Source organism: Meles meles, chromosome 10, assembly GCF_922984935.1.
Source record: "Meles meles chromosome 10, mMelMel3.1 paternal haplotype, whole genome shotgun sequence".
Lineage (NCBI taxonomy): Eukaryota > Metazoa > Chordata > Mammalia > Carnivora > Mustelidae > Meles > Meles meles.
Genome location: NC_060075.1, coordinates 65,614,930 through 65,630,099, shown reverse-complemented (window position 1 = coordinate 65,630,099; position 15,170 = coordinate 65,614,930).

The following is a 15,170-nucleotide window of genomic DNA, read 5'->3' as shown; positions in this document are numbered from 1 at the left end:
GGTTTTAAGATTCATTTCTGCTTAAAAAAGATGAGTGATCCTCATCATTCCCAAGGAACTCAGCTGCTATGAAGAATATATTTGTGTGTGGGGGGGTTAGAAATCCATCATAAAAAAATCCGTATAGCACCCAAAGTGCCACTTCTACCCACCCACTCATTTATAATTGTTAGGCAAACAATAATAAAGAATTTGGCCCCTGACAGAGCATTTTAGCAATTAAACCTCTAATGTGTCAGGCTGCCAACTGTGGAAATGGGTTTCTTGGCTTCTATTTTTTAGTTACTTAAAACAATTTGTTTAATTACTGAACCATAAAAGAGACAAAACTAATTAAGAGATTGGGATGCTAGGGTAGTAGTGCAGGTGCACAGCAGTCGTGGCCACCACCTGTGGCAAGTCTTTCCAACTCACTTCAGCAAAAGCACTTGGGATTTGTTTACAGCCACAGTGAGTCTGAATAGGCCGCTTGTGTGCGAGCTAGAAACCGGGCTGCATCCACTTCCTAGAGCACCGTCTGCCTTGTTGTGCGGAATACACAGTCACTTTGGGAAATCTCCAGGAAACTGTCCCTTGTGACCTCCCCAAGAATATGGAAAGATGAGTGAAAAGGATGGATATAACATACGGTCGGTCTACTTGGCCAGATTTTGACCTATTAAAAACTAAAACATGTATGTTTATTTTCTGGTGTGTGGATATATTCATTCATCAAAGTAAAGTACCTGCTATAGGTCACATGATAATTCCATGCTGGAAATGCAATTAAAAAAAGAAATTTTTTAAAACAACAAAATCGAGATTTACATGCAACATTTTGCCAAGTGATTTTATGTGCATTGGCTCATCTGACTCTAACTGAACCACTGTGATATGAGTCAAAGCAGGTATTTAGTATTTAACTTACTTCATCAATGAGGACACAAAAGCTGTTTTTTTTTTTTAATTTTTATTTATTTATTTGATAGATAGAGATTGCAACTAGTCAGAGAGGCAGGCAGGGAGAGAGAGGAGGAAGCAGGCTCCCTGCTGAGCAGAGAGCCCAATGTGGGGCTTGATCCCAGGATCCTGGGATCATGACCTGAGCCGAAGGCAGAGGCTTTAACCCACTGAGCCACCCAGGCGCCCCCAAAAGCTGTTTTTAAAGGGGAAAAAGATCACAATGTGCAGAAAACAAGAAGTTTTCCTGGGTGGGACTTGATGACTTGTCTTTGGTTTGTGGCTTATTGGAAATACAGTGGTTTAATGTTAAGAGGCCCAGCTTTTTGAGTTTGAAGCTCAACTCAGTGCTCACCAGGTCGGGCACATTAGTGAAATTCCCTAACCTTCATGCTATTCAGATATCTTGTAAGCCCCTTAGGGGCTTAAGACTATGAAAGAAACCAAAGTCTAGTACACAATGCAGTATCTGGCACCTAAGAGAATGGCTGGAATTGTTAATTATCTTTATTTTCAGTAAGTTATTTACTTCTTCATTTATCTGTATCATGACTTGTTCTTAGAAATGCAGAATTTATGTGTTGATTAGGGCCATGTCAAAACTGAAAATTGAAAAGTGAATTTTTTTTCTTTCATATTGCCAGACACCACTTTCCCCTTAACACATCTTTTCTCTGTCCAAAGTCTGCTGTAAGTCCTGACATATTAGTAAATGTAATGTTGTAATGCAAAGCTGGTGTGTGTGTGTGTGTGTGTGTGTGTACATATATATTTATTTATGTATATATATATGCACACATACATATTTGAACTATATAAAAGTTATGCATATATAAAATAACATTATACATAGATATGTAACTCTTATATAGTTTAAATAATGGTAATCAATCATTTATACTTGCACTAACCACTCAGTTTCAAATAAAAAATTCCCAGTGTTTTAAAGGCCCTTTTGAATATCTGCATATTTAGGTCTCCCAAGTCTTCAACTAGCTGTTAACCTAAATGGTCACTGATCATTTTTTGCTATTTTTAAATAGCTTTAACATGTGTGTCTTTATCTCTTAAGTATATCTTGTTTTATTTTACCATTTAAAAAAGTTAAAATAGGATTGTGCATTTTCTTTTGTGATTCACATTTTCTCTTGCTTTATTTTTGATATCCAAATGGAGCAATGCAGGTAGCAATAATTCATTATTTTCACTTTCATTTTTTTTATATCATATGGGCATACCAAAATATATGTTGATCATATATTAAGCTTACAATCTCTTATGGTTGCTATTACTTCTCATAAAGTGGTTTAATGTTACTTAAGGTTAAATTGTGATAGCTTAAAGACGTATACTAGAAACCCTAAAGCAACTATTAAAATATTAGGACAGTAAATAAAGCAACAAATGAAATAAAGTAGGCTCAATTAAAAACTCTATTAATTAATAAATAATTAATTAAAAAGTAATAAATAATGTTAATTAATAAAATTTAGTAAAGACTAGAAAAGAAAAAAATTCTTTTTTACCTGATAAAAAATTAGTAGAAGGATGATGAATTTTATATATAACCATATAAATAAATAAAGTACAAATCATCTAAAGGCCTTAATTAAAAGGCAGAGACTGTCAAATTGGATAAAAAGCAAGAGTCACTGTATGCTGCCTATAAGTAATATACTTTAAATAAAAAGACATAAAATGTTAAAAAAACAAAAGAATAGAAAAAGTTTTACCATGCTAATATAAACCTAATGAAAGCTGGAGTAGGTGTATTGATGTCAGAAAATTTTAGAGCACAGAATATTTACAAGGATAAGAAAGTAATTTCTTGATGCTTAATTAGCCAAATTATTGAGAAATCCTCACAATCATAAAAAAAATATTCACAAAATAACAAATCCTCAAAATAAAAAATAAAAACTGATAAAATGGCAAAGATGAATCAACAAAAATACAATTATATTTTAGCATCCCTCTCTCAATGACCAATAGAACAAGTGCAGAAAAAATCACCAATAATATAAAAGATGTATACAATATCATCAGACAAACTGACCTACTAGACATGTATATATCCCTCTATTTAATGTAGCAGAATATACATATTATTCCAGCACCTGTAGAATATTTATAAAGTAAAACATACATAATCTGAATCATAAAAGGAGTCTCAAATAGATCAACAGGATTCATATCACACAAAATATGATCCTTGAACACAATGGAATTAAATTAGATAATGACAGAAAGGCTTCTGCAAAATATCCAAATATTTGGAAACTAAATAAACCACTTCTCCCATCCAAGTACTAACCAGGCCCGACCCTACTTAGCTTCTGAGATCAGACAAGATCAGGCGCGTTCAGGGTAGTATTGTTGTAGACTAAATAAACCACTTCTAAGTAACAGATAGGTAAAAGAAGAAACTGAATGGCAATTAGGATATCATTGGTTTTTTAATGAAATTAAAAATACAACATGTAAATAGCTTCTCTCTCCTTCTGCTGCTCCCCCCGTGCTCGCTCACTCTCTATCTCTCTAATAAATAAATAAATAAATAAATAAAACTTAAAAAACCTTTTAAAAATAAGCTATTGCTTGAACTTTTTTCTTGACATGAATTTAAAAAAAAAAAATTAGTCCCCCCCTCCAAAAGACACCTATCCAAACCTGAACCAAACTTTCATCTTGTAATTTAGCTTACACCTTCAAATATCAAGCTTGAGGACATCGGGGGGAAAAAAATCATAGGAATGCTGCAGTTAGTGATTGAGTCCCCTCCTTAAGCAAGGTATAAAAATATTACATAAACTAAACTTATTCCATAATAAAAAAATGATTGACAATGAAGGTAAATATCTAGACAGTAAAACAAGACTTTTAAGAAACTCTGATGAAGATAGTAAACATAACCAAGGGGGAAACCATTCAATGGCATGGGGTTACCTTTGCATGATTTACATTAGTGTGATGGTGGGCATCTGCCAAGTAAGTTGCCTATTATTCCCTGGAGCTTTTCTTTTTTTCTTCTCCCCCCCAAATTCCCAATTTATAATTAATGAAGAACACTGTCTGCTCCTTACTCAGTCATGCATTCATTTAGTTATCAATTTCTTTGATTTTTGCCATTTTATATAGATACTAGACTATTCCAGTAATTATTTTAACCTGAAAAGAGAAAAAGAACCTGCTACTTCTTGTTAATTATGTTCTTAACAAACTTAAAAATGAACTAGTAGTAGAAGTGTTTATATGGCTATTTCACACCTCTTTTACTGTAATGCTTGGTTTACTCTTAGATGAATACTACCATTTGGAATCATTTCAAAACATAATTAAGAACTTTAATGATGCTTGATCTAGCATTCTAAACTATTACTGAATGTCTCATTTCCTGAATTAGAATACAGTACTGGAAGAATAGAGCATGCATATATTGAAGAATAGCAAGCGAAAATAAGTACAAAGCAAAGAAAAATAACTGATCTTTATTTAGCAAAATGAAGTTGAATTCACATACCAAAAATTGTGTATTAACACAACCCAGAAATATAATTACATTGGCTGATCTACAACCTTAATGTTATGAAATTTTTGAATGAGCAGTGTGGTGACAGATTCTGTATCTAACGATATGGCCAGGAATTTAATGGCATGAGCAGGCAAAGAAACAAACTGATTAATGGAGTCTAATGGAGAAGGTTTTACTTAAAATTTTGTCAGATCAAAAACAGTTCCAAAAGGCAGAAGCAAGAAATGCAAGCTAAAGTTTTGGTATTAAAGGATAGTGTGGTGCCATTTGCTTAAAGAAATTTACCCTATAATTCAAATATATTCCCTGTACATATCATATTTTTAATATTACATTTGCCACCTCTTTAGGCCAAAGGCATTAAGCCACAAACACTAAACTAGTGACAATATTTGGGCAGTGTCTAAGTGCTTTCTCGTACCTGGATGTAACCCAAACATCATTTGTCAGACCACATTTCTTGATTTGGGGTTTGGGAAGTACAATTATCATAACCATGTAAATTACATACATTTTCTCTGTTTAAATAAGGAAATCAAAATGTCTTTACACCAAAATAATTCTGAATATAGTTTGAGCATCATTTTAATTATACTAGAAAATCTTTTGAGGTCACAGCATCATTCTGAGGAAATTGGCTATCATAATACTTATGCCAAATAGGGCTGGCCAGTGGATAGAAAATTCTAACTGATAGAATAACAAATAAACAAGGTGAAACTTCTTTTAAGTGTTTTAACCATTATCTGATACACTTAATGGTTGGAGAGTTAAATGGTGCACATCAAAAACTAATTCATGTTTATTCAGGAAATGGAAAATTGTTTCTTCAGGACAAACCAATACAATTCTCAGTTTTCGAAGAAAGAAGCAACTTACAGAAATTATGCCAGTGGATCCAAGGTATTTATTGAACTTAGTGGAGTGTGAACAAAAAGTAATTTTGTTTGCTCTCACATTTATTCTCTTCGAACACATTCTGTGGGCCTGTTCTTTCCTACTCCTGGAAAAAATCTTGGGTAGATCCCATAGCTTTCTTTATGACTCACAGGTATAACAAGTATTCTCACTTTTTCAGGCGTTAAAAAGTCCTGTCTCACCTAAAATATACATCTTCTTGTCATTCAAAACTTCTCCACGCTTTGCACCCCTCCTTACTCCTAAACCCACCACTTCTGCAATCAGATTCCACCTTGGGCGTGGAGCTTGCAGTGGGAGTGGGGAGGTGGAGATCAGTTTGCTCCCGCCTCCCAGCTACACACATCCTTCACCTGTAGCCATTGTACTTCCTTCAGGATTGAGTCTGAGGAGAAGAAAAAGGGAGGGTTAGCTTTGAAAAGTCAAACCTTTCATGGCTCAGGAGACTGTGAAGCAGTGTCAGGAACCTCCTTGACAGAATGTCCAGTTACTGGCTCTTTCACTAGCAAAGTCCTCCTCCCTCCTGCGCTGCCTGCTACCCCTCTTCTTTCCCTCATTTTTAGAAATCACCTACCCTAAACAGGATAGCCATCTGCGGGTTCCTAGTTTCAGATGAAGACTTGTCCAAGTATGGTTTTTCACTATCCTGTCAGCTCCTTGCTAGGGGGGCCACCTTCATTTAAAATCACTTTCTTCAGATGCACCACTATCCATTAATACACTGTTTTGCAAATTAGGAAGAGACACAAGTTCTCCAAACTGACAAGGCTCTGCTGGCATAATGGTTACAGGCTGGATTTCAACCCCAACTTGAACCTCTGCGCAGGTCACCAACTAGGGCACCGGAAACCATGGCCATGATTCTGCCTTTTCAACGTGTTTAGAATGATCTGTCCTGATATATACCATAAGACATCAGCTCTATAGCCACTGATCTTAGGATAGACTACTAACTCTACAGTTTCACAGTGTACTGCTTACTGTATGTACAAAGGGGTGTTGTTCATGACCAAAAACAAAATCAGAGCCAAAGTATAATTAACAAAGAACTTTGGTGTTAGGATCATCTCTCAGTAATAAACAAAATTAAATACATTCTGGAAGCTAAATACTAAAATTAGAAAAAAGTGTTTTACTATTCTTGGTATCTTGACATTTTCAGGGCATGATATATTATTTTCCAGCCAATCAAAGAGAAATTCATTGAATGCCAATTCTAAGCATCATCCAAAACTAGGCAGTAGAGGAAAATCGTATTAGAAGTTCGGCCAAGGTTACACAGCAAAGAGGGAAAGCGTCAGTATGTTTCACTGAAACGGAAATTGTGTGCTGAAATCACAAAAAGAAAAAAAAATGTTTGAACTCTTTATCAACAACCCTAAATATAATATGCCTATATGAGGAAATCATCTTTATAATCAAAGGCAAGGTATATTTTCCTGCTCTCCTAATAATTTTATATTGTTTTAATGTGCAGAGTTCCAACTAAATGTGCATTAAGTAGGACCCTTTAATTAAGTATTTCAATATGCATTCACAAAAGCGTGTGCTTGAAGATGCTAGCACATATGAAAGCTCATTCAGTAGAAATTAACTTTATTTTTAGAATAAGTATCTAATTGAATTTTGTATGTAGCCAGTGACATGATTATCAGAGTGTGTGGCATTACCAAACAAAGTACTTTATTATCTACAATGTTGAGAGAGATCACCTCAAAGAAGACTTAAATCTTCTTCCAGCAAAGTGCTTCCTTTATAACAGCTAATGGAGAATAGATATGCTCTAATGCTTTTGATATAAATATCTTGAATGACATGTTTCCTTCTAGCTTTCTCTTTGTATCTCGTATATAAGTTACTGTTCAATTATAGTGATCAGACCATGCTTGAAATCATGTTTGGTTGTTTTTGTCAGGTGGGAATTGGGAGTGATGAGATGAAAGCCTATACTAGTTCCTGTATGCCATGGTTTAAGAAGTAAACCATAAATTGGATCATATTAAAAAACTATTGTTTATGGAGGTAGGAAATGAGGAGGCAAACTTATGACATGCACACATATGTTACATTCAATTGCAAAACATGTATATACATTCAATATTATCAAGCAATAGCTTTGTTGAACAATTTTTTTATTGTTCTTTGAAGTAACAGAAGCAAGAAACCTAAATTCAAACTCAAATCCTATTCAGATTATGTTAAACTAAACAGAAACTTCAAAGGATATATATATTTTCTTCTTTCTCTCTCTCTCCGTCTCCATCACTGGATTTTCTCATTCCCTTTGATGGTTTTTTCTGTCCTCCATATTGGGGTAAGAAGGACATTGAGAACTCTAAGATTACCTGCTTCTCCGACTCATTGATCCCAGAGAAAACATGATTCTCTTTCACGCAACATCCACATTAATCCAAGGTTCTTGGAGAGGTTTTGTGTCCACATCTTTAGCTAGAGAATCAGTATTCCCAACAAACTCATGTAATTAGAGGGTGTTCTTTTGCCCATGAGTGGAGGGTTTCTATTCAGATAAAATAGAAAATAAAGTTGGGTAAACAATAAAATAAACAGCAGCAGTGATAGCAAAACAAAAACAAAAAAACCCCCAAAAACCAAATGTATCCAAATGTATCCTCTACAAAATTGTTTCCCTTCACATACTTCTGTAAGGGATTAAAAAAAAAAAAAGGGAAAAAATTTACCTGCATTCCCCCAAAAAACACTTGATTCAAAATGTAGAGAAAGGAAGGGAAATGGCAATCAACATGTGGTTGTACCTACAATTTTTCATAAACTAGTCATTCTATAAACGGTTTTGAAAATAAGTCCTCAGTCCCTTAAAGCTACAGAGTTAGAAAGAGGTATATATGTCTGAGATTCTGAAGAGAGACAGAAATGACTAAAAGACGTTGTAGTACCAATTTCATTACGAATATTCTGTCAGGAGACTGGTCCAAATATGATGGTAGGGGATTAATTCTCCCACTCAAAGTCACATATTTATATTTGTTTTGAAATCTGTATCAGACAATATTGTGCAGTCTGGTTTTATCTCCCTGAAAATGTATAATTATATTTCTTTTAAGATTAATATTCAAAGATGGCAATATTAGAAGTTTACATATCAGTTAAATTACATGAAACAATGGAATGTGCCAGAAAGTGTCAAAGAGAACACTCATTTATTAATTTTCCCATTCTATATGCCAGAGCACATTTGAAAGCACTTACTTGGGATTGGAAATCCCAAACTCTGAACTTCTTTTTGACAAAAACAAGGCTTCTTATTTATTGCTCACATTTTATGAGTTTTTTGTGACAAAGGGGCAGAGTTGGAGAATTTCAAGTAGAAATTAACCTAATTGCAAAATAGGTATGAAACTTGCAAAACTTGGAATAATTTTCCCTGCAGGGAAACAACTTTTTAGCATCCACTCATAAATCAAGAACTGTGGTGTTAGCTACATTAAATTCATTTTATAGTCTAGTTTTCAAGAAAATGTGTGCTTAGAATGTATTTGGTAATAATATATCTTCTAACCTAAAATGACATTCAAAGACAAAATTTTTAATATATGAGACTACTTCCAACTTTTGCAGAGCTTCCTTAGTGTAAAAACTCAATATATTTTGATTGAATTTGTTTTATAGTCAGCTTATCTTTCCTACTTTTTATTAACAAATGTTGCCAATTTCCAAATGTTCCGTAGTTATTATATCTAACAAAACCGCAACACATGAGCTGTCACATCAAATCTCATTCTATGTATAGAAAAATAGACTGTGAATAACTTCTTTTTCTATGTTATATAGCCAAAAGATCAGTTAGTCTTTTTTCCATATGAGAATAATTTTTGAAATACAATGCCAATAAGCCATTGCTATCAACTTCTTCAATCTTGAAATATTCCCTTCTATAAGAATAACCAGTCTCTTCCCTCTTCCTTTTGATTTAATGAACAGCTATAGCTCCTTTAATCAGTTTTACTTTTTGAAGGTTAATATAGACTCATCCAATTAACAAATATAAACATTTATTTGGATTGCAAATTTAATAATGTAATCATCTCTCATAGTCATTGCCATCAAGTTACTTCCATTGAATGATCTGTAGCATGGAATTAAGTTGTACTTGCCTTTCTTGTTTTTGTTAATGATGATGATGTTTCTTTTTAAAAATGTGCTTTTCATCAAATTACAGAATCTTGAGTGTTACAATGCTATCTTCTTAATGTGAGTACCATTATATCTATTACAAGGCCTGATATATAGAAGGATTTCAATACTGGCTCAAGAGAACTTATTAGCAATTTTGAAAAATGTTTAATTTAGGCAGCTACCATGTAAATACCCTAGATTAATAACATCAGACTTCTGTTTTCTCTAACTTTAACAAACTGCATTTAGAAGATAATTCCCATTATTATGTTTCATTTCTTAAGTGATTTCTTGAAGTGTAAATATATGAAAACTACACATTTCCAGAAATATCAGTTTCCTTGTACTAGAATGCAGAAATTTGTTTTCTGGTGTTGTTGGTGTTGTTGAGAATATTTAGATGTTTGTTTCTGACTTCTTCAGAGAAATGTCATCAAATTTAACTATAAATCAATCTAGTATCCCATATGTCAACTTTTTTTTTAACTTTTTAATTTTAATTATTTATTTGTCAGAGAAAGAGAGAGAGCACAAGCAGGGAGAGTGGCAGGTGGAGGGAGAAGCAGGCTCCCCGCTGAGCAAGGAGCATGATGCGGGATACAACCCAAGCTGACGGCAGATGCGTAACCAACTGAACCACTCAGGCTCCCTCACCTCTTCATAAAGTATACTACAGTGAAACATACAGATTGAATAAATACATATTTAAATTTTAAAACATGGATAATAATCTCAGAGAGCAGATGGTGGGATTATGAGAAAATTCTCTGAGGGGCATCTGGGTGGCTCAGTTGGTTAAGTGCCAGATTCTTGATTTCAGCTCAGGTCATGATCTCTGAGTCCTGAGATCAAGCTCCCATGTAGGACTCCGTGCTGGATGTGGAACTGGTTTAAGATTTTCTCTTTCAGTCTCTCTCTGCACCCACCCATCAATTAAAAAAGAAAGAAAGAAAGAAAGAAAGAAAGAAAGAAAGAAAGAAAGAAAGAAAGAAAATTCCTTCAGATCTCATAGTGAATGCTTTTACTAACATGCTGGGGAAAGTGGGTAGGATAAGGACACACACTGCTATCTCTTAATGAGACTGAGCAGCAAGAAGTAAAATTAAATCAAGCTGCCAGATTAGAGCTTGGTTGCTTCTGAGTCTTCTCAGGGTAAAGGGGTTAAGACTTACTATCGTGAGGGTAGTCTGCAAGTCCTACATGACCATTTGAAAGGCAGTATGGCTGTGGCTGCTAAGTCAAGTGGTATTTAATAATAAATAAATGGTATCAGCAACAAAGACCTCTATAATGCTGGAAACCAAAAATAAATTTAAAACCTTGCTTACTAATAACAACTGATCTCTCTTTTCACACATCTGTCTTTGTTTTCTTTTTGGTTTGTTTGTTTATTTTCAGATCCCACATTAAATATGAACTCCATAAAAAAGTAAAAAATAAAAATATTAGAGAATTGTGTTAATCCTTGGGAGAAAAAAAAAAGGGACAAATTCAGATTCCTATGCTCAAGCTCTTTTTTATACATTATCTCATAGCGTACTATACATAAAAATACAAACTTCTGTTTTACAGTTTAGATGTACCTTACCATTACCTTGCTTCCACTTACTTGAAATCTGGATTTGAATTGTCATCTTTCCAATTGTAAAATATATGTATTTTTTTTTTTTTTTACCACATAATACTGTTTCCATTTCATTAGCACCTGAACTGGGGTGGGGGTGAAGAGACTTAAAATTCATTGTGTTAAGGTAATGTAAATGTTGATTTATTAGAAATGCAAAAGCAATAATAGGTAATAAAAGTTATAATAATTATTATTAAACAAATTAGAAAATTGTTGCTAAGGGGATTATAACTCTTTCCCTTACTTTTTCCTTCACTTAGAGGTATTTTAAATTAGAATACTCATACAGAAGTTGTAATGCATTTGAAATAAAAAAAAAAAAAGGCAGGCTAGTATATACTTCTTTTAGGCAAATTGCTGAATTATTTTTTAATTTTCTCTAGCTTTTGTTACAGTTCCTATCAACAGTGCACCAGGCATGTTTTCATGTAGAGAATAATTTTTTAGCACTTCCTCCTCTATAGAACAAAGTTATTTTTAGTTATAATCGTGCAATGAAATGAACTATAATGGGAAGAAAAGAAACACAATGAAACTTCTTTTATTTTTCCTTATATATAATCATGTCAATAATAAAATAAATATTACTGTACAGAAAGGAAAATGAATAGATTAATAATTTAATACCATAATTCTATTTTTCCCCCCAAAAGAAAATTATACTTAAATTTTGGTCTACTATAGTATGAGTAGTAACTTTCAACATCTAACATTTTTGTTTGAGTCTTAATTTTTTCCAGTTTTGTCAAGGACTTTGTCAAATGGAAAGCTTTTGCATATTTCTTCTAATAATCATTTTAACCAGATTTGTCAACTATCTTAATTTATAATTGAGAATATTTTTATAAGCTTGAATTTCAAAAAATTTTTTCATGTTGCAATGGGTATACAAATAGTTAGGAAAGTCTTAAATATAAGATTAATTTTGAAAAAGAATTTCACAGTAAATTCCAGGAAATTTCACACAAGCATTTCTAATGGTCTAGATAATGATGAGATTGAAGCAATTCAAGTTTTAGCTCCACACAACCATTAGGCTCTCGTTGTTAATTCCAAATCTAATGTCTAAACGTAAGAATATGGAGTATGCTGAAGACAGAAAATCTGCCCCCACAAAACCTCAAGCATTTTTGGAACATTATGAACGTCCCCTGACTGTGATAGTTTACAGTATCACTAGGATTTCATCAAATTAACTTCCTCATAGGATGTAACATTTCTTCAATATATGTAATAAAATATGCTAAAGCTTAAAATATGAAGCTTAAAAATACACTCTTAAAATTCAACTATAACTCAGCAGCCATTTAGAAGCTATACAAACAAAGTTTCAAGGAGGAATAGTGTACCTCCAATTGTTTAGATTCATGTAAATAATAAAAAGCAAATTGATGTAGTTAGTTTTATTGTTTTTCAGATCTCAAGAGACCACTTCCCAAAGCAAAGCCTGTTTCAGACACATTACTGGATCTTAGGAAATTCATAGTGTGATGGTGTTTAATGTCACTCTAACATTCAAGAAGGAAATTAAAATAATAAGAAAAATTAGAATTCAGTAAGAACTTCAAGGGGTATGATTAAAGAAATTCAAAATGTTTTGACCTTTTTATTGGAGACTAAGAATTTCCAAAATATATAAGAAAGGTTTAGATACATGAAAATAATTTGCGATATAAAAATCAATTAAACATAGAAGTACAACTTTTTCTTGCCACTTCTTTTCCAATTTAGATGGCAAATGTTAAAAATTGACTTCATTTTTAAAACTTAAATTTACTTTGAATGACTGCCATTTTCCCCTCCAATAGACGCTAATAGCTGCCATTATTTGTCTAAAACTAAGATCCAAGACTACTCATGTAGTTGGAATTCCTTGACACAATACAATCTGGACAATTTAAGGTTGGTTTTGAAAATGTAAGCAAAATGAAACATCCTCTGATTGCAAAGGTTGCTAAATTAATTCCAAATACTTTCTTTAAGTCAGATAGATTAAAGGAACATTGTCCCTGAGAAGCAACTGATACAGACTAAGTTTATTTCATTCTGAGTCAGAGAACATGGCCTTTATAAGCACTATTATCAATGAATTTGAAATGACTCCAAAGTTCAAACATCAGTGAAGCATCACATCGTATGTTCAAATCAGATGACCGTTTGGCTAGGCAAATGCCATTTATATTTCAGAAGACATCCATGTTATAATCAAAAATGAATTAGCAGACATGGAAACTTCAAGCACCATTTGTCATCTGGAACTCATGTGCATTAATATGCCTCATATCTGTGACTCTGAGAAGAGCTAAGTCAACTCCAAAATTACCATAACATTCAAAACTAAACAGTAATGCATTTTAAAGTGAATGTATTGGAAATTGAATGCCAACTGAGAATAAATGATGATACCATTTAAAATTGCATTACAAAGGGCTTTTTCCTTGTCCTTTACCCTATTGTCATCCTCAGTTAGCACAGCTGTCACATTTCCACCACTCATATCCTATAACAAAACTGGTTTAGAATATAAAAATGAAAAAAAACCCCACACACCTAATTCTGCTTAAGTGAACACTTGATAAATAAACTCGGTTTCTTAGGAAAAATTCAGTGTTATTCTATTAGTCGCCTTGAATCTTCTCTACAGGACTCCTTTGGTAGTCTATCTGGGCTTTATTTTTTTATCATTATTATTTCCAATGTACAATATCCCCTGAGTATATTTGCACTTCAATAAAAAGAGGCAGAAGAAAACTAGCCACTAATGTTTTAAAATGTTTAGCATAGCAAGAGGGAACATACATTTTGCGGTAAAATTAAGTTATGAAATATTTTTATCCTTTTTAATAAGCCTGAAAAAATGAACACATAAAACTGAATTATTTTTAAGCCTAAAAGAAACATAGATCAAACAAAAGACAGCTTCGATGTGTTTTGCCAATAGATTATTCTCTCTTTGTATACAGATGTGTATATATGTACTATTACATAGAAAACACTGCGAGAATACATGAATCATTCTAATTATGCTAGGAAGAAAATTGTGACAGCAAAAACAACAAATCCTAAACATCAAATACCATTAACAAAAACTAAATCACAGAATTCCATGATTTTTTATGAACTAAAAGGATAATACTGAAAATTCCAAAGACAATAACCCTTTTCCCATCTCAAAACATTTTATTATCATGCTTTAGTCATGGTGCGGTATAAATAATTACTTAATATGTATATATATATAATTATATATATTAATAGAATACAATTATTTATATCTAATACATGTAACATATTTATATGTGTTATAATCAACACATTTAATGTATTTAGTACATATATAATTATATATTATATATACATACCTATGCAAATGCATAATGTAGTTGCATTATGTGCTCCTTGAGGGCAATAGTCATACTATGCTTCATTTTATTTCCACTCTAAAGTAAGCATACTTCCTGAAATCGTGCACATACTCAACATCTGTTTATTGCATGACTGAAATTTTCCAAATGAATTAATCCCAGACTATAAGAGATGGCTCTTAAATCATAATAGCTACCATTTATAGAACACTGTCTCAGTGTCAGGCACTGTACTAGGTATTGTACATATATGATTTTCCATTCTCAAGCAACCTGTCATCAGGGCATCATTATGTTCTGTTTGTATAACAATAGCTACAATTATATTTTGAAGATTGGGTTAGGATTTTATATATCTAATTTAATTGTCATAATGACATTATGAACTTAATTAGGGTTATCCATATTTTAGGGTAATGAAACAAGCATTCAGAGAGGTTAAGCATCTTTCTTAGAATCAGATAGGTGCTGTTATCTCAAACAGAATCCCAGCTAAACAAACAAACAGAATCCCAGTTTAGTTTAAAATTATAATCAGAATCTATATTCTTTCTGTTGTACAGTGTTACACCTCTTATTATTATATAGGTAGCACAAGGCAGAATAAGGCACCATTTGTATCAAGAATGAGATT